General features: G+C 36.0%; 1 long non-coding RNA gene across 1 annotated transcript in view; it reads right to left on the reverse strand.

The window, feature by feature from the left end:
• LOC110257539 overlaps nt 1–19,870 on the reverse strand; it is a 67,418-nt gene extending 47,548 nt beyond the window's left edge. Inside the window, exons 1-3 of the long non-coding RNA XR_002340297.1 lie at nt 19,463–19,870; nt 15,883–16,043; nt 11,820–13,548 (exon numbers count right to left, since the gene is read on the reverse strand). This is a non-coding gene — a long non-coding RNA (uncharacterized LOC110257539). The remainder of the gene's footprint in view (nt 1–11,819; nt 13,549–15,882; nt 16,044–19,462) is intronic.

Here is a 22,117-nt window from a genome sequence, read left to right on the forward strand (position 1 = left end):
TGGCAGATCCGAGCCGTGTCTGCGACCTATATCAGAGCTCACGGCAACGCCAGGTCCTTAACCCACTGAGCGAGGCCAGGGATCGAACCTACAACCTCATGGTTGCTAGTCGGATTCGTTAGCCTCTGAGCCACGATGGGAACTCCTGCAGTCTGATTCTTAACCCACTGAGCCATAGCAGGAATTCCCCATTCTGTGTCTTTTATATGCCAGGAATTATACTAAATGTTGGGGATACAGAGCTGCATAAGACTTTTTTACCTCCAAGGAGTTCAGTTTAAAATACACCTAGAAATGTGGCAATTAAGCTTTTGCAACAAGGGATTTAAGTTAAAATACTCCATGCTTTATAATTGATGATAGATATATTATTTACAATGTAGGATGTGACTAAGCATTTTAAATTAAGCAAAATTTATCTTTGATATATCTCACATCATCTTTATGCTTGCTGCTTTCTTTTCACATCCTTCTCCTCTACTCTCAACACTAAGTGTTTTTGAGTTCAAATTTGCCATACATGGAAACTGTCTTCTCCCTTTGGTATTTGAACATTTTTTAGAAAGATTCTCTCTTTCCAGTAATTTTACATCTCATTTTATAATTTCCTGGGAAAATCACTGACTAAATAGTCAGAAAAAAATATTATGAACTTTAAACTTTTATAGTGGATATGGTGGGATGTGGGGAGATGGAGAGAAAAGGTTAGAGTAGCCATCTGAGAATATATAATGTCAGAAAGTTGAAGTCAGAAGCCCAAGTGGTGAATCTGAGAAAGAAAAACCCAATGCACATCAAATTCATGGGCTGGAACAAGGCAGCAAATTGATCACCATTACAGGGTAGAACAGACACACAGGAGTTCGATATCCTAAACAGTTCAAGCTAAGATGAATATGGGATGAGGTAGAAGACAGAGTAGGAGGAACACAACAATAAGGATTGAATACATGCCTGCACAAGCCTAAATTGGAATCTTCCCAATTCTTCTTTTCTTTATAATGTGATGGTGCTTTGCTAACCAAGTGGCTATGCTACCTAAATTTGAATTATTTCAAAAGGACAAGAAGAAGCCTATGCTGCAACCCTTTCCTTAGGAGTGGATGTGACAGTGTGCAAGAGGACCTTGAGTCTGGGAAGAGCAAAAGCCTGTTGACAGGGCAGCTAGAATTGGATTGTTTACTAGTACATTATAAATTATCTACTTGAAACTGCCAATCTATGATTATTTTCTCCATGATCATGTATCATGAATTGACTAATCCTTCTTTAACTTTGTCTGTTTCTAGTAAATACTTAGTCAGCTTCCCTCCTAACTCTGTATGCTTTCATTAGAGCTTTTCATGATTTATATACCTCCATAAAATGATGATACTTATATACATATTTTCCTCACTGAACGATTTTTTGAGTTTCAGAGTCTTGCATTTGTGTGGCCACCTGGCATATCTGCTTAAATATCCCACAGGCACCTCAACTATAATATGTAAAAAAGTGAATATGTTTAATTCATTCAAAGTCTTTCCACTTTCAGCTATATCTCAGTCAACCAAACAACCAAATATCAAAAGTCTGGATGGCACTGGTGCCTCAGTGAGGGAGCTGTGAAAGAGAAAAGGCTCCTTCACCCTGGGAACTCCCTTCACCAGGTGAGAGGTCATCCAAAATACATAGAGGAGCTGGAGGGGTCTGAACTCTGCCTGTGAGGAGTACACATGAGCTGGCTTGCTAGCAATCAGGATGGAGGGAGAATGGTGCTGACAGCTGATAAGTCACAGCACATCCAGGCCTGGACAAGGCTGCTGGTACACATAGTGACTGGGTGCTGAAACTCAGGTCTCAGCAGATGAACCTTGGAAGAGGATACAATCTAGCTGTGCAGAGACAGCCCTCAGGACCACACTCCAGGCCACCTTTATTAGCAATGTGCATAGTGGAGCACAGGTCCAGCCTAAGAGCCCGTTGGCAACTTGCTTATGACTTTGGCTTCTAGAGTCTTTGTGAGCATGTGCACAGGAGGAGCAGGGCTGATTCTGGAGCCTATCATCAGCACTCTCACAATAGGGTTAGGCCATGGGGGATCCAGCAGCAGTCAACTTTGTTAGCAAGCACACTGGGTGGCATCACAGAAAAACAGTTCCCTAGGAGATAGCCCCTGGAAAGGAGTACTCAGTGATGCCTTTCCCAGCAGGAGCACTCCATTTCCACTTCCTCACATCACAGCTTAGAGATGGATCTGGATCGACAGGCCCTGGGAAACCCTCCTATATAGGCAGTCCAAGTATCAGGTGACAACATGACCATCTCAATTCCTGAACCACAATGCCTTGGCCCCCAGCACAGCCTAGCAATACAGCTGAGACAAATACAACAGAGGAAGGGATACAACTTTTGGCTGCTTCTCCATAGAACCTTGGATGCTTGCACAGGTGGTACATAGGTTTACTGAAACCATATAGCCCTCACTTGATTTATTTTTAGTGCTTATTTCCTTGGGAAGAGAGGATATGATTAAAGGCAATGGAACTTTATTAAACCCAACCCTCAGGACTTCCTACTTCAACAACTGGAAGCATACCCTTCCTCTGATAGAACTGTAACAGCCACAGAGAAAAAAGGAGAAAAAGGAGGCCTTGACCGACATACAGTATAGGCTCTTGTCACCACAATAAAAATCACACACCCATCAAGGAGATAATAGCCAGCATATTCTGAGGAAAGAAAGGGGAATTATCCATACCAAAACCAGCCTATACAGCAAGAATATTGGGATTCTCCCATTTAAAAACAACCATTCAAAAATCACAGTAGATAGCTATTTTTCCTAAATTTGTAAAGAGAGAGAAATTTAAGTAAAATGCAAAAGCAGAGGAAAAACTCCAAATCAAAAGAAGAGAAATCCCCTTAAAGAACAATAAAAATAGATCTATCCAGTTTACTAGACCCCAAGTTCAAAAAGGAGGTAATGAAAATGCTAAAGGAATTAATAAAGATCATTGATAGAAATGCACACCTCTATAACAAGGAACTAAAAAATATCAAGAGGAACCAGTCAAAATTAGACAACTTAATAGCTGAGATAAAAACCTGTCTAAAAGCAATGAACTGCAGACTAAATAATGCAGAAGAATAGATAAGTGATCTGGAAGAGAGAATATGGAAATCAACCAATAAGAACAGCAGACAGAAAGATAAGTAAAAACATGGAAGCAACATATGAGACCTCAGGGATAATATACATCATGAAAGCCTATGCAAAAAAAAAAAAAGTTTCAGAAGGAGAGTAAAAAGAAAAATGAATTGAAATGTATTTGAAGAAGTTATTGCTGAAAACTTCCCAAACCTGAAGAAGAAAACAGATATCCAGGTACCTAAAAATCACAAAATGTTGGGGAGGGGAGTAAAAAATATAAGTGTACATCTTTTAAAATGTGTTTGAACTTACATGACTATCAGTCTAAAGCAAGTACATATAGTTATGGGGTAACATATCTGAAAGCCAGGGTAACCACAAATCAAAACCATATAATAGGTTCACAAAAATCAAAAATAAAGGAACTCGAGCATATACAAAAGAAAAACTATCAAACCAAAAAAAAAAAAAAAAAGAAGAAAGGAGCAAAGAAGAATTACAAAATCAAATGGAGATAAATGTACATATTTATCAATAATTACTTTAAATGTTAATGAACTTAATATCCCAATCAAAAGACAGAGTGGCAGATTGCATAAAAGAATAAGAACCTACAATATGTTGCCTACAAAAGACTCATTTTAGAGTAAAATACACACATAGATTCAAAGTGAGAGAGGGGATGGAAAAATATTTTTCATATAAATGGAAATGACAAGAAAGTGGGGGTAGCAATACTAATAATAGACAAAATAGACTTTAAAACAAGGTCATGAAGAAAGATAAAGAAGGCCCCTGCATAATAATAGAATCATCAATAGAAGAAGACAATTATATACTTGTTAAAATATATTCACCCAATATAGGAACACCTAAATATACCAAACATATACTAACAGACATAAAGGGGGAATTGGCAGGAATACAATAAGAGTAGGAGACTTTGACACCTGACTGATATCAGTGGACAGATCTTCCAGGCAGAAAATCAGTACAATAGAGATCCTAAATGACACAACAGAACAGTTGGACTTAATTAATACCTATAGGGTACTACATTCCCACCAAATCCCAGAATATACAGTCTTTTCAAGTGTGCATAGAATATTCTCTAGGATCGAACTCATACTAGGACATAAAACTGTGTCAATGAATTTAAAAGAATACACATTATTTTAAGTATCTTTTCTGACCACAATGATATAGAAACTAGAAATTAACCACAGAAATTAAAACAGGAAAAAAGAAACAATTACATGGAGACTAAACAACATGCTATTTTAAAAATCAGTGGGTCAACAATGAAAGCAAAGAGGAAATGAAAAAATACCTTGAGATAAACAACAATGAAAACACAACCTTTGAAAATCTATGGGATGCGGCAAAATCAATTTTAAGAGGGAAGTTCCTAATGATGCATTTTATTCCTCAAGAATCAAGAAAAATCTCAAATAAGCAACCTAATCTATTACTTAAAAGAATTAGAAAAAGAACAAATAAAACTCCAAATCAGCAGAAGGAAGGAAATAATAAAGATAAGAGAGGAAATAAATAAGAGAACCAAAAAATAAAAATAATAAAAAGATCAACAAAACTAAAATCTAGTTTTTTGAAGGAATAAACAAAATTGACAAAGCTCTAACCAGGATCACCAAGAAGAAAAGAGAGAGGTCTCAAATAAACAAAATAGATCAAATGGAAAAAAAAAAAAAAGCAAAAAACAAACTGATGCCACATACAAAAAATTCTAAGAAAATATTGTGAAAAGTTACAACAAATTGTACAACCTGGAAGAAATAGACAAATTTCTAGAAACATATAGCCTGCCAAAACTGAGTCAAAAAAGACCCAGATAATTTGAATAAACCAATTTGAAATTAAACAGAATTTGTAAAAAAACAAAAACAAAAACAAAAACAAACAAACAAACAAACAAAAAAACAAGATAAAACAAAATGAAAAAACTCCCTGTAAAAAAGTCCAGGACTGAATGGTCTCACTGAGGAATTGTACCAATCATACAAAGAAGAACTTATACTTATCCTTCTCAAACTCCTCTAAAAGATTGAAGAGGAGGGACCAGTCCCAAAGTCATTCCATGAAGCAACCATAATCCTGATACCAAAATCAGATAAAGACAGTATTAAAAAAAAAAAGGAGGAGTTCCCATCTTGGCTCAGCAGTTAAAGAATCCGACTAGGAACCATGAGGTTGTGGGTTCGATCCCTGGCCTTGCTTAGTGGGTTAAGGATCCATCATTGCCCTGAACTATGGTATAGGTTGCAGATGCAGCTTGGATCCTACGTTGCTGTGGCTCTGGCATAGGCCAGCAGCTACAGCTCCAATTAGATCCCTAGCCTGGGAGCCCCCATATGCCACAGGGGCAGCTCTAGAAAAGATAAAAAGACAAAAAATAAAAATAAATAAGAAGAATATTACAGGTCAATACATTTGGTGAATATAGATGTAAAATATTAGCAAACCGAATCCAATAACATGTACAAAGGATCATACACCATGATCAAGTTGGATTCATCCCAGTGTTATAAGGATGGCTCAACATATGCAAATCAATCATGATACACCACAACAGTAGAAGAAAAGAAAAAAATCACATAATCATATCAATAGAACATAAAAAGCATTTGACAAAATTCAGTATCCATTCATGATAAAAACTCTCACCAAAGTGGGTACAGAGGGAATTTATATCAACATAATAAAAGTGGTTAATGACAAACTCAAATGAAAATAACACTCAATTATGAAAAGCTGAAAACCCTCCCACTAAATTCTGGAACAAGACAAAGATTCTCATTCTCTTTATCTCTATTCAACGTAGTATTGGAAGTCCTAGCTTCAGGAATCAGGGAAAAAATAGAAACAAAGTTATTCAAATTGGAAAGGAAGAGGTAAAATTGTCATTATATGCAGAGGACCCTAATAATTCCACATGAAAACTATTCAAACTAATGAATTCCACAAAGCAGCAGGATATAAGATTAACACACAGAAATTTGTTGCATTTCTTTTTCTTTTCTTTATTTTTTTTGTCTTTTTGCCTTTTCTAGGGCCACTCCCTCAGCATATGGAGGTTCCCAGGCTAGGGGTTGAATCGGAGCTGTAGCCACCGGCCTACACCAGAGCCACAGCAATGCAGGATCCGAGCCGTGTCTGTGACCTACACCACAGCTGACAGCAGCGCTGGATCCTTAACCCATTGAGCAAGGCTAGGGATTAAACCCGCAACCTCATGGTTCCTAGTCGGATTCGTTCACCACTGAGCCACGACAGGAACTCCCCTGTTGCATTTCTTAACACTAACAATGTAATATTAGAAAGAGAAAATTTAAAAAAACTATCCTATTTAAAATCACATCCACAATCAGCAAACGAAAAACTACTTAAAAACAAATCTCACCAAAGAGATGAAAGACCTATATGCTTAAAACTATAAAACACTGGAAATTGAAGATGGTCATAGAAACAGAACTGAAAGCAATCTACAGATTCAATGCATTTTTCACAGAACTAGGACAAGTTATCCCAAAATTTATATGAGACAACAAAAAGACCCAGAATTGCTGAAGCAATCCTGAGGAAAACGAAGGAAGCTAGAGGCATAATCTGACCAGACTTCAGACAATACAAAAAGCTTCAGTAATCAAAATAGCATGGTATTGGCACCAAAAAAAAGGTATATATAAAGCTCATAAAAAATTTTATACACCTAAGATCAAATACTCTTTCAAAAGGGGGGCAAGAATATACAATGGAGAAAAGTCAATCTCTTGAGCAATTGATACTGGGAAAGCTGGACAGCCTCATGTAAATCAGAGAAATTAGAACACTCTCACACACCATATACAAAAATAAACTCAAAATATTTTAAAGACTTAAATATAAGACATGACACTCTAATACCCCTAGAAGAGAACATAGGGAAAATATTCTCTGACATAAATAGTAGCAACATAAATAAACCAAAAATAAATAAATAAATAAATAAATAAACTTAAAAGCTTTTGCAAAGCAAAGGAAATGTAAACAAAACTGAATGACAACCTACCAAATGGAAGAAAATATTTGCAAAGGATGTGACTGACAAAGGGATAATTCCCAAAATACACAAACAGCTCATGCAACTCAATAAAAAAAAAAAGAAAACCCAATCAAAAATGGACAGAAGACCTAAAGAGACATTTCTCCAAAGAAGACATATGGCCAACAGGTGCATGTAAAGAATCTCAACATTGCTAATTATTAGAGAAATGCAAATAAAAACCACAGTGAGGTACTGGGTCAGAATGGCTATCATCAAGAAGTCTACAAATATGAAGAATATTATGGAGGTACCTTAGAAAACCATACACAGAACTACCATATGACCGAGCAATCCCACTCTTGGGCATATATATCCAGACAAAACTTTCCTTGAAAAAGACACGTGCAGCCTCATGTTCACTGCAGCTCTATTCACAATAGCCAAGACATGGAAACAACCCAAATGTGCATCGACAGATGACTGGATTATGAAGATGTGGTATATATACACAATGGAATACTACTCAGCCATAAAAAAGAACAAAATAATGCCCTTTGCCACAACATGGATGGAACTAGAGACTCTCATACTGAGTGAAGTCAGAAAGAGAAAGACAAATGCCATATGATATCACATATCTGGAATCTAATATATGGCACAAGTGAACCTTTCCACAGAAAAGAAAATCATGGACTTGGAGAATAGACTTGTGGTTGCCAAGGGGGAGGGGGAGGGAGAGGGAGTTGGATGGATGGGGTACTTGGGGTTAACAGATGCAGACTATCACCTTTGGAATGGATTAGCAATGAATGCTGCTGTGTAGCACTGGGAACTATGTATAGTCACTTATGATGGAGCATAATAACGTGAGAAAAAAGAATGTGTATGTGTAACTGGGTCACCATGCTGTACAGCAGGAAATTGACAGAATACCGTAAACCAGCTATAATGGAAAAAAATAAAAATCATTAAAAAAGAAGTCTACAAACAAATGCTCGAGAAGGAATGGAGAAAAAAGGACACTTCTTCCCTGTTGGTGGGAAAGTAAATTGGTGCAGCCAATATGGAAAACAGCATTGAGGTTCTTTAAAAAACTAAAAATACAACTACTATATGCCCCAGCAATTCCATTCTTGGGCCTATTATATCCAGAAAAGATAAAAACTTTTAATTCAAAAAGATATATGTACCCCAGTGTTCATAAGAGCACTATTTACAACAGCCAAAACATGGAAACAACTTCAGTGTCCATCAAGAGATAAATGGATAAAGATTTGGCATATACAGGTATACACACACACATCAGCATACTAATTAGCCATAAAAAGAATGAAATATTGCCATCTATAGAAACCTGGATGGACCTAGAGAATATCATACTGAGTGAAGAAAAACTGACAAAGACAAATATTATATGATATCTCTCATATGTGGATTCTAAAAAAAATACAAATGAATATATATGCAAACAGAAAAACTCACAAAATATAGAAAACAAATCTACAGTTACCAAAAAGGAAAGACAGAGTATGAGGGATAGATTAGAATTAAGGGATTAATAGATACATATCACTATACATAAAACAGATAAACAACAAGGATTCATCACATAAATTAGGACCAATACTCAATATCTTATAACATATAATGAAAAATAATCTGAAATATGTATACATATACTGAATCACTTTGCTGCACACCTGAAACTAACACAATATTGTAATTAAATGTACATCAATAAAATAAGTTAAATTGCATGTGTCCCTTCTATTGAGCTAAGAAATAAAACATAACCACTATAAGTTATCTATGTAAACTTCTCTGATCATACACCATTATTCACTGTACCATCCATTCTCCTATTTATCCATATTACCAACATACTGAATTTCATGGGGTTTTTTGTGCCTATATTTATAACTAGATTGCATAAGTCCCAAGGTCAAAAAATAATATTTTCTTTATTGATAACTGATATTATATGGTAGGCATTTTCGCAACTTGCTTTTCTCTCATCTCACTTATTAGATTTATTCCCATTGATACTTATAGCAGCAGTTTACTTCACTTTTGTGCAATAGTTAAATAAACTGCACTTTATTCATCTGTTCTGCTCTTGATATGTTTTTAGGTTGTTTCTAACTTTTTACTTTTACAAATAATACTATTAGAAACTTTTTTTTTTTTTAGGGTTGTACTCGCGGCCTATGGAGGTTTCCAGGCTAGGGGTCGAATCTATGCTGCATCCAACAGCCTACGCCACAAGCACAGCAAGGCAGGATCAGAGCTGCGTCTGCTAGCTACGCCACAGAACACTGGATCCTTAACCCACTGAGCAAGGCCAGGAATCAAACCCGCATCTTCAATGGATACTAATTGGGTTCATTAACTGCTGAGCCACGAGGGGAAACCCAAGAAACATACACATCTTCTTGTGTGCTTTAGTTAAGAATTTCTCTAGAGTACATGCCTAGGCATGGAATTTCTGGGTTCTGGGGTTTATTACATATCCTCAACTCTACCAGGTATTGTCAAATTTCTCTCTAAAGTTCTCATACCTATTCACGTTCTCTCTGACGTAAGAGTTCCCATTGCTCTACATCCTTTCTGGCACTTTTTTTCCCCCTTTTTATGGCTGCACCTATAGCATATGGATATTTCTGGGCTGGGGGTCACATCAGAACTGCAGCTCCTGGTCTGCAGCACAGCCACAACAACATTGATTGAAGTCGCATCTGTAACCTACGCTGCAGCTTGAGGCAACACTAGATCCTTAACCTACTGAGCAAGGTCAGGGATCAAACTCACATCCTCAAGGATACTATGTCAGGTTCTTAACCTGCTATGCCAAAATGGGAACTCCCTTTCTGGCACTTATTATTGTCACACTGTTTGCTGATCTGATGGGTATGAATTTGTGTCTCAATGAAGTTTAATTTTGCATTTTCTTCAGACTGAGCTTCTTTTATATTATCCATTGTCTATTTGAGTTTCTGCTTATATTTCTTATTTTTATACTACAACACATACTACTTTCTTAAAAATAACAGTACAGGGAAAAAAAATGGAAATGTAATAACGTTAACTTTCTCCACCATCCTCAAACTGTCTCCCAACAGCCCCAAATCCAGGGCCTTATCCAAGCAAGACCGTCCTGCCTTCTGCTTAACTTTCATTTGGCCCTCTGTTTATGCATTTCCCTCTGCTTGACTGAGCCTCCACAAGGGCCTCTGAAGTGTCCTTTCCTGGTGCTCCTGCAATATTGCTCTATTAATACATGAGACACATTATATTTAAATGACTTACTTTATAATTATTCAATGTCTGCCTTTTCCGCTTCCCTGCAACTGGATCTTAGCCTCCTCAAGATCAGGGGTCAAATATAACTACCTTTTGTTTTTCCCCGAGTTCATCTTATTGCTAGGAATGAATTGAGTTTAATCATAGAGCGTTTATTAGGATCCTGGGAAAGAGTGTGCCAGCTCTATAGTTGCTACTTGGTGGTCTGATAATGAATCTCTGCGTAGACATTATGTAGTAATGCTACTAAAAGGATGGAACAGTTAAGCTATTCATCAAACTAAGATTGTTCTAGAGTAGCATTCTCAGCCTTGGCTTCTCGTTACAATCACCTGGAGAGCTTTAAAAACTACTAATGCCTGGTTTCTGCCTCCAGAGATGCAAATTTAATTGGTCAAGGATACATGCTTGGAATTGGAATAGTCGAGTCCCAGGTGATTCTAATGTGACCACAGTTTTTGTTTGTTTATTTTTTATTTTAATGCTATTGTTCTATGAGCACATTATAAGAACTGGCTACAGGAGAGTTATTTGTAGCTTTAATACTAAGAAATGGCCTCCATTGCAGGCAGAATGGTTACAGGTGTGAAATGCTGCCCTTCTCCTAATGACCATCATTAGAGAAGCAAAGGAATCACTTAAGAGATCCACTGCTATCACAGGAAGGGGCTGCTACTAGGTGGTCAGAAGATGTGATTCACACAGTTTCACCTCTAGTCGCTGGTATAAATACACTGGGGAGACCTCAGTGCACAGAGGTTTGTTTTCCTCCTTTCCATTCTAGTGAGCAATACATTAATAATGAGGGAAGACCAGAAATCATTTCCCTTCTCTGGTGGCAATTTATCCTGAAATTCAGGGACTATCCAAAGGGTTATTTGAAACAACAAAAAAGACTCTAAATCATAAGTAAACCTTTAGCTTTCCAAAGAAAGTAGATGAGTTTGAAGAAAATAAAGTGCATTGAATGTAGACTAAATGCAATGTTTAACACAATTCTTTAGTAAATTTATCTATGAGTTTACCTAAAGTTATGATAAAATTATTTGCAAAGAAATGCTTTGTTATAGAATCCAACTTTAAGAACCACCATGAAGTTAAACATGAAATATCCTGTTCTCTAATGTCTAGATCATGTTTTCCTTTCTTCATTGGCTTTACAGATTTCTTTACCTAACAGATGAAGCAGGGAAGGGATGTGTTATACAATGAGTAAAGTCAAGGGGTAATCATATTATGTTCTGATTGTATATTGCTGCATAACGAACTACTCCAAACACTTACTGGCTAAAAACAGCAGCTTATTATCTCTTACGGTTCTACCGTGTTGACTGAGCTCACCTGGATGCCTCTCCTGGCGTTTAGTCGGTCGGAAGCTGAGGCTGGCGTCTCAGAAGGGTCCTTTGGGCTGGATATTCAGACGATTCTCACTTGCTGGTGGCTGCTGTTGTTACACAGTCAGCAGGGAGCTCAGCGAGGCTGTGGAGGGAAATGCCTGCGGGACCCACAGCCCCTCCACGTGACTTGGTTTTCTCACAGCATGGCAGCTGAGTTCTGAGAGGGCGTGTCCTAAGAGTGAGCCTTCTAAGAGGCCAGGAATGCCAGCTGCCGGTACTTTTTAGACTGGGCCCAGGGCTCAGAGAATGCCACTTTTGCCTCATCATATGGGTCAAAGTAGTCAGTGTCTACCTGGCTTCAAGGTTACAGAAAATAGCCTTTGCCCCTTGATGCTGGAGTGTCAAGGTCACACTGGAAGTGAGCAAGGGACCGTTTGGGGAAACACGTATCACATGAGCTTTATTTTAAAATTTTTATTTCTGTTAATAATTTGACCAGAGAAATATGTAGAATGATTGAAGGGTTCATTACAAATGGCAAAAACCTGTAAGTTGTTAAGACAGTGTATAAATTGTGAGGGGATGAGTTGCCTTCATGTTGTTATGAAATCAGAAACAGTAACTTCAGAGTTATACCTTGAGATATTTTGATCAGTGAACCTCAGATATTTGATTTATGTAATGAAATCACTTACTTTGTCTTTTCTATAACATTACTAGCAAAAGTTATGCTTATTATTAGCCTTTAAATGTTTAGTACAATATTTAGCTCATTATGATGACTGCATTATCTTTTTATGTGGGAAGGGGGAAGTATGGAATGTTTGGTGGAAAGTTCAATTTACTACAAATGTGTTATTTTTAAAAATGAAACAGTAATTGTAAATTAATTTGTTCTCATATCTTTAGAATCCCATAAAGTGAAATTGCAGAATAACCTCAAATATATCTTTTTCGGATGAAATTTTTATACACAAGCATATATTCTTGGAGGTATGTCTTCTCGGTATGTAAGAACAAATTTGTTGGATTTACTAGACCAACAATTGCTCCCTGTAGTCAACTGACCAGTGCTCTGGTATTTTATAATTGATGGGAAGCTACAAAATTCCCACATAACTTTTCTGTTGTGATAAGGCTATAGTATGAAATATATAATTGTTCAATGGGCATTCATACTTGCTACATATTTCTGTCAAAAGAAAAAAAATAATGTAACTAAACTCTTTGCTCTCTTTTTCCCACACCATCCCTATTTTGTTAATCCCTCTGACAAGCTGAGGACATTTTTGTCAGTCTATGAAGGGATGGAAATAGCATTTTGGCTATAAACGTGTCAAAATGATTATGGTTAGAAAAATGACAAGGGGTTATTCTATGAAGTAGTACTTAAATAATCTGGGAATTGAAAGTAGATAGGTCAAAAAGTCTTTTGATGTATTGCAAAAAGAGAGTCATTTTTAAAAATAAATTGATTTGTAAGGTCTAGAAAGTCACTGTGGGAACTGAGGGGTTCAATCATAAAAAACAACAAAATGGCAAATACTTTACCTTTCATACCACCTTTCATCCAATTCATTTCTCATTTCTTCCTCCAGCATAAACAGGCTTCAAACTTTAGTGAAGCCCTTTTGTTATCATACCATGCATTCGATTTTCCTACATGGGAATACCTAGAAGTGAGATGCCATGGAGATACACAAATTCAAAGGTGTCATTACTCCATTCCTGTTCTAAGAAGAGAAGAGACAGAAACAAACTTATTACCAATTCTTGATATCTGAATAGCTAACATGAAAAAATTAATCATATTAAAAGCTTTGATAAAAATATTAATGAATTGGCAGAGATGATCATTTCTTAAATTGGGCTAAACTGGTTAGAAAATGTTTATCTTTTAAAATTTCTAACTTTTTAAGGAGAGTAGCAAGGTGAATTTTGTATTTTATTCAAGAGTATACAGAGAATCCATGATACATAAAGGAAAATTCTAGAACTAAAATTATTTCTTCTGGCTAAATCTTAACCTCATGTTTTAGTAGGCAGAATTTTTTCCTTTGAGAGTATAAAAAATGTAGGAGGCTTTTATGTGACAATAGGGCTTTTATGTGTCAAGGCTCATTTTAAAAAGCAATTAACTTCATTCATTCATTCATTTACTCATCTATATATTCCGGAGCACTTATTAATGGTAAGTCCCTTTCCAGGTGATTACATACATCAGGACAAAATAGACAAATATTCCTTTTCTCATGGAGTTTACATCCTAGCAGGGACTGAAGAAAGGTGTTATCTGCTTTTCTTGGAACAGTAGTATATTGATTAAAAATCATAATGAATAGAATAATTTTAGCTTAGTAGTTTGGGACATCAAGGATTGTTATTGAAATAGCTTTTTTTTTTTTCTTTTTTTGGTCTTTTTAGGGCCACACCTATGGCATATGGAGGTTCTCAGGCTAGGGGTCGAATTGTAGCCACCGGCTTACACCACAGCCACAGCAACTCGGGATCAGAGCCACTTCTGTGAACTACATCACAGCTCGCGGCAGTGGTGTACCCTGAACCTACTGAGCAAGGCCAGTGATCGAACATGTGTCCTCATGGATGCTAGTCAGATTAGTTTCCGCTGAACCATGACAGGAACTCTGAAATAGTTACCTATAGGCATATGCCTTCTAAAACTAAGGGAATGTTACTGTAGTTGGAAGTATTTGATAGATGGTGATAAAATCTAAATGGTGATTTGGGGCAGATCAGCAATAATCATGAATAAAGATTTAGAAGCCACATTTTAGCCTTATTCTCATTTATTGTATCTATTTTTATTGTATTTGCTGTGATTTTATGTACTTATACAAAACATTATTAATTCCATTTTTTTCTATTTTCAAGTAACTCTCTAAACATGCACATAATGGCAGAAAATCAGCTTGACACAGATATCTATGCTTTTGCAGGGCAGCGTACTCATCAAGCTGACTGCTGAATTATTTCATGATAAGATAATGTTCCTTCAAGTCTTAATACCACAGAGGTCACGTGGTCTGGTGGTATTCATGAGGGAACTGTCACTTTCAGATTCCTAATATCAGTCACTCTTCTATCTATATTTGGTTTATGGATTCAGGAATGTGCGATAGCAGTTATTAGCTGCTCTCTGAAAATCCTCTTGCAAGATAGATTTATTTCCTGATTAATGATGGAAAGATCCAGTATTAATTTCGGTTTTGATATCAACAATTTTATGTTAACATCATTCTTGCTATGTTCACCTTTTAAATTACTATGATCATTCCAATGATTAAAAAAGCTATTATTTAATTTAGATTCACTCTGTAATCATCGATCACAGCATTTCTGACATTTCTTACTAAATTTAGGTTCATGAGTTTGTACTCCAACTAATAAAAGATTTTCCTATAGGAGCTTATTTTTTTTTTTTTAAAGGGGCATTCAGGTAAATTTAAAACATAGGAAAGTAGTGTTAGTTATACATTCTATTCTGAGTATGATTTTTCATAGGTCTAGTGAAATTTGTTTTAGTGTTTTTTAAACTTGAAATTAGGATACCTTTTGCAATCTTTTGTTTGTAGTCATGGTTTTCTCAATATTTATCTTATAATAACACCAAATTGCTTTTCCATTGCTCCATTCTTTAAAGATGCATTCTTAGACTATTTAACTTTTATATTGCATGTTATTCACTATGATTAACGAGAGAGAGCATTTTTTGGCCACACCCCTTTCACACGCAAAGTTCTGGGATCAAACCCCATCATCTACCCAAGCCACAGCAGTGACAACTGGATCCTTAACCCCCTGAGCCACCAAGGAACTCTGAGAGTTAGAACTTTTAATTGCAGTATAAAAAAACTACTCTCTGTGCTCAAAGAATGTAATAATTACCTTAATACTTCTTTTGGACATGTTGTTGTGAAGTAAATCAATGAAGGCCACAAACAATTTAAAAATGAGAAATTACTATACAAAGTTTTATATTCCCTTTTGCCTGGTGAATTCTGTAAATGTGAATGACAAATGTTTGTGAAAAACTTTTAAGTACTTACTGGATTTCATGTTGTTTATATTCTGTTGCCAGGTTTTGTTGTTTGTGGGGGTTTTTTTGGTAATCCCATAACACCTTCTCCAATAAAGTATCTCCTCGTCATTGGTTATTTTGTTAGAGTGGATTCAAGTAAAAGGTATCTATCTCTTTTGCTCCAAATACCTAAAGATTACAAATAGTAAAACAATTTAATAATACTCTTTTGTCATTTATACATCAATTTTAATATCAAAGTTCATTCTTTTGAATTTTAATATTCTGCTTTTCATGCATTAAGTACATCATCTACAGCGAATCTTTGTTATGGAAATATCTGGGTAAACTTTAATAGTTACTCTTCTTCACACATTGGATAATCTAGACATGAGATATTTAAGGTTAATTCACCAAGTTCCTTTGATGTCAGCCTGAGTCTTGTGATTAGATGGCCTTAAGGAAGCAAGAAACTAGATAAGGAATTGCAACAGCCTTGAAATTTAGAAGCAGAAAATATATATTTGGGAATTGTTGTTCCACAACAAATGAGTGTAACATCAATAATTATCCTTGGTTTTACTCAATAGGATCAGAATCACTAGTTGATAACCCCTGAAATGTCCTCTGAATATTATTGCCAAGACAAATCATTTCTTGAGTTGGAAACTGATTGCCACACTATATCAAAAACTTTATTTAAAAAAAACCCATTATATGAAAGAAAAATTTCCATTCAAGAGCAGTAAAGACCAAACTTACCTTCTGTCTTATTTGAATATACTTTTAATCCCTACATAGATTTATTTATTTATTTATTTATTTGCTTTTTAGGGTCACACCCACGGCATGTGGAAGTTCTGAGGCTAGGTGTCAAATCGGAGCTGCAGCTGCCGGCCTACACCACAGCCACAGCAACACAGAATCTGTGCCGTGTCTGTGACCCATACCACACAGGTCACGGCAACCCCAGGTCCCCGACCCACTGAGCAAGGCCAGGGATTGAACCCACATCCTCATGGATACTAGTCGGATGCCAAAATGGTAACTCCCTCCTACATATATTTATTTATTTATTTTTATGTTTTGTCTTTTTGCCATTTCTTGGGCCACTCCCGCAGCATATGGAGGTTCCCAGACTAGGGGTCTAATGGGAACTGTAGCCACCAGCCTACACCAGAGTCACAGCAACGCAGGATCTGAGCTGCGTCTACAAACTATACCACAGCTCAAGGCAACGCCAGATTGTTAACCCACTGAGCAAGGCCAGGGATCGAACCCATAACCTCATGGTTCCTAGCCGGTTTCGTTCACCACTGCGCCACGACAGGAACTCCCCTCCTACATGTATTTAAAAAGAAAATGAAAATAGTAATTTAGATCACCCCATAGAGGACAATTTAGGAAAGAAATGCTTATTTAGTAAAGACATAATTTAATAGTCAGAATTCTCTTTAGAGTTGATTGATTTCTAAAGTTCAGATCAGAAGACATTATCCATCCTCTTATATTATACTCAGTTTATTGCTCAAAAGAACAGAATTGGAAATGATTGCAAAAGGTTCATAAACTTTAAGAGATGACAAGCTACTTAGTGTTAGAGGCAACTCTGAGAATCAATTTCCAGGTTCTTAGTCAAGTGTTCTATTACAAAATGCTGCTTTGGCTCTTCTAACCCATCCCTCACTTATACCTTCCTTGCTTGTTTAACATCTTTTTAGCCATTATCATCTGTTAGAGAATACAATTAACATTAAATTCCTTACGGTGCAACCTATGCTTATTTTGTTCTTTTTAAAAAAATTTAGAAATACTGACAAGTAGCATAAATTTAAGTATCTTTCTTCTTCACTAATCTAAGTGATATTCTAATTAGTTTATGATACTAAACTTGCTTCACATTTGCTTTCACTTTGCAAGGTCTTGAAATCAATATAGACATGATATTTAATGATTTTTTTCAGGGAGAATATAGCACTCTTCTCTTTTTCCTTCTTTGTAAAATATGTGTAATATAGGTAATAAACAGCCCTATATGTAATGCTTATGATAAGGAATAAGATGTATTTTTCTTTAATCTCTAGCGTATACTCTGGTTGACAGATTTGCTTTTTAATTTTGCCGTTTTCTATTGACAACAGTGTGTCACAGATTTTTGCTCATTTCAAATGAATTTCTTTCTACCAAAATTTTCACTTCATGATGACTTTCTTCTTTTTTTGATTAACAATCTACCTAGAAAGCATTCCATCTACTTTATATAAATCCAATTTTCTTGTCAACTACTACAGTAACCTTTACAGAAAACGTACCACTGTTAACTCCTCTGATGATTCTCTTCTACTGAGCCTCTCAGAACCTATTGCTTAATTTATTACTGTGTTAATTTGTGCAGCTGGTGATGGTGTTTTGCACATGTAATTTTCTTTTGGTTTCTAAGAGTACCTTATGTTGATTCCACCTCTTTGATGAGATTGTAAACTTTAGGTTGAGGAGTCATATTTTTGCATTAGTTTTTCCATTTCCTTTCTCTATATTCACCCTCCTGTTACTTGTACGTAGAGGTGGTTGACTTTTTGGTTTAATGAAACATAACTAGGATTTTTCTCACTGTAGATCACAGTAGTTTATTATTTCAAAAGACTATGGATGCTAGTTCCAGATTTGAGATAGTGACTTATACTAGAAAGTAGACACAATGATGAACTAAAATGGATTGTGTAAAATATCAGTAAACACAGAAAAAGTCTATAATACTGTTTTCTTGATACTCAATAAGATACTACAGATTATTATCTTATGAAGAAAATACATGTCCCAAAACCTGTATAAAGGATGTTTATCATGTTTTAAACATATGAGGTTGTTTTCATTACATATATTCAGCATCATAGGTAGTACGATTGCAGAAATAAGAAAGGAAGTGTGCAGAGCTGGTTCATGAGAGCACATAAGACCACAACTCCAGCTTTTAGCCTTAGTCTCAGGCATTTCATCTGGGTGATGCTATGAGATGGTAAAGGAGCAGCAGGACCAAGTATTCCTCCTCTTTAACCTGCTCAGTTTCATCAGTGTCTTACCAACCTCAGAAAATGTCATTAAAGAAAAGCTGTAGTTGTTTATAGGACATGTTAATATTTAAATATTAAAATATTTAATTTCATGTCTGATTAAATTTTACAACATTGATTTGTTCTTAAAGGCAGTAACAAATATTCTTAGATACTATTAAGTAAATTGTTTCTATTAAACAGCTTGAGGGTACAACTGGCCCATGTTTGAGATTAATTTTTACTGACATTACCAACTAAATGGTAAGAAAACGAGGAATAATTATTTTATCTAACTTATAATCTAAGTCTTAACTACACTATTTATTACAGATTTTATTTTTTAAATACTTTTATTAATCTTATAAATAAATTAGCAACACATGCCCTATATAGAGTGATCTATTTGCTTGTGGGTGCTAGGAAAATATTAATGTTTAAAATTTAGTATTAATATTTCTAAGATGTGCATTAAATTGGATCCTTGTAAATTCCCTAAATGATAACATAAAAGATATTAAAAATAATTAAAAACTAAATGTAGCATCAAAATGTTACCTTCAGGATCCTGCTTTGGCATGGTGGGTTTGGCAGCATCCCTACAGTGCCGGGAAGCAGGTTTGATCCTCGGCCCCGCACAGTGGCTTAAAGGATCTGGAGCTGCTGCAGCTGCAACATAGGTGGCCTAGGATTTCTATATGCCGTGGGGCAGCCAAAAAAGAAAAAAAAAGTTACCTTTACGTTTGTATTTTGTTTACACTGACAAATTAAACTGTGTATATGGAATAATTCATAACGTTATTGATTTTTATATAATGAAAAGGAAATAACTTTAACTAAATTATTTAATTATTTTATTACAGGAAAATATTATTTATCTAGCTCATTATATCAAATGGTCAAATGAGGTATAGACTATATCTTTACACATAGGGAGGATAAGAAAAGGAGAGAGAGGAGTTTCCGTCGTGGCTCAGTGGTTAACGAATCCGACTAGGAACCATGAGATTGCGGGTTCGATCTCTGGCCTTGCTCAGTGGGTTAAGGATCTGGCGTTGCCGTGAGCTGTGGTGTGGGTCTCAGACGCGGATCAGATCCCGCGTTGCTGTGGCTCTGGTGTAGGCCGGTGGCTACAGCTCCCATTAGACCCCTAGCCTGGGAACCTCCATATGCCGCGGGAAGCAGCCCTAGAAAAGACAAAAAGACAAAAAAAAAAAAAAAAAAAAAAAAAAAAAAGGAGAGTGATAGAAGGGAGAGGAAGACAGAGACGAGATGTATTGGAGGTTAATTCATTTTTTTAACTTTGAGAAATTAATTCCAACATTTCTCTCAACTTTATATATTTTGACTACTGGTCAGTATGTAGGTGACCCATATCCTCTGTTTGTCCCTCTATTCCTATTGCCACACTACTTTATGATTTCTTGCTTTCCAATTCTCATATTTCCCTCGTTTTCCAGCCCTTTTATCCTGTGTTAAAATTACCCAGTTCTTCATAACTCTTACATCTGCTTTCTTACTTGTTATATTTGGGCAACTGATTTCTGTTAAGGAAAATTACACAACTCTGTGGATCAATGATTCTGAAAATTCATCATCGCCAACATGTAGTGGAGCTTCAATACTGTTCAGGAGTGTTTCTGACTCAGTTTCCATTCCTCTTCTTCCCAGGGTGCTTTGAAACTGGCAGCAAGTGCCTAAAGACTTTCACTTTTAAAATATTGTACAATATGGCTATTTCAGATTTCATATAATAACCATCAGTAAGAAAGAGTCTGTTGCATTCCTCCTTCATTTATATTACTGCTATAAAATATTTCTATAATGTAAATCACTTTATTCTTTTGCTTAAAATTGTCAGCGGGCTCCCAATATTCATCAGAATGAAACCTAAACTCTTTAGCATGGCTTTTGAAACTTTTTAATGAACCCGGAGTCATTTATTCAAAAAATATTTATTAAGCATCTACTATGTTTACTCACTTTTTGTCATGTTTGAGACATACCACTGAGCAAAACAGACAATGATACCTGCCCTCAGAGAGATTACATTCTAAAATACATTCTAGTGGTGGAAGATACATAATAAATTATAAATAGAATATGTAAGTAAATTATCCAGCATATTAGAAGATGAGATGTGCTACAGGTTAAAAAAAAAAATAGGCGATCAGGAATTCTGGGAGCGATTGAGGCAGGTTGTAGTATAACGAAATGGGCAGGGTCAGTATTATAAGATTTTGAGTGCAGCTCACTACCGCATGAAGTACCTTCACTACCCACCATCCCTTACCATTTTCCTTCTCCAAATAGACCTTGTTCTGTCACTTGTTAGCACTTTCATTTTACACAGAATGTCCATTTCCTGTGGAAGCCCCCTTTTTTGTTTATTGCTCTGCACATGTTTAGTTTTGATTCCACATTCTGCTCTCACTCATTCCCTCTCTACCCCTTTGTTTCCAGATGGAGTCAATTGTCCCTCTCCTTTATTATATCTATCCTAGAGATTTTTTGCAATTACTTGTTTACTTTTGTATTATTATTTTTTGCTTGTGAAACAAAGAACCCTAAATTTTGGTGTTTTATTTCTCATCGGATACGTTTCGGCTGCAGCAACTGCAAGAACCATGTAGCTCTGAGCCATGTGTTTTCTTCATTCCAGGAGTAACTCAACCTTTGGATATGACTTTTTCTTGGAAGGAGTAAAAGAGAAATAGTCAAAACATGCAATGGCTCTTAAAACTTCTTAGGTATGGCATACATTACCTAAGCTCACATTCTGTTGGATAAAGCAAGTCACATAGCTAAGCCCAAAGTCAATGGGGTGGAAAAGATTCCTACAGAAAATCCTTGAAAGTCACATAACAATGAATGGAAGGTAGAATTTGCTCATAAGAAGAAAGAGAGTGTAAGCAATACAATGTACCACATTTCTTTCTCTCTCAACAGTATACGATGGGTATCTGGAGAATGTCTATGGCTTTCCTCATCGAGCATACTTTCTGGTACAAAACAACAGGTTAATAAAAATTTTAAAAGTGAAATAAGAAAAAGAGAAGGGGACTTAACATTTATTTAGTGTCACTGTATCAGTACCATCATGCTTTATTACCACTATGTTACAAGCCAGACAGATTCCCAGGTAAAATAATTTGTACATGACAACAGCAAAGAAGCAGCAGATCCAAGATTTTAACTCCAGTCTGTCAGACT

This window comes from Sus scrofa, chromosome 18 (genome assembly GCF_000003025.6).
Source record: "Sus scrofa isolate TJ Tabasco breed Duroc chromosome 18, Sscrofa11.1, whole genome shotgun sequence".
NCBI classification, from domain to species: Eukaryota; Metazoa; Chordata; class Mammalia; order Artiodactyla; family Suidae; genus Sus; species Sus scrofa.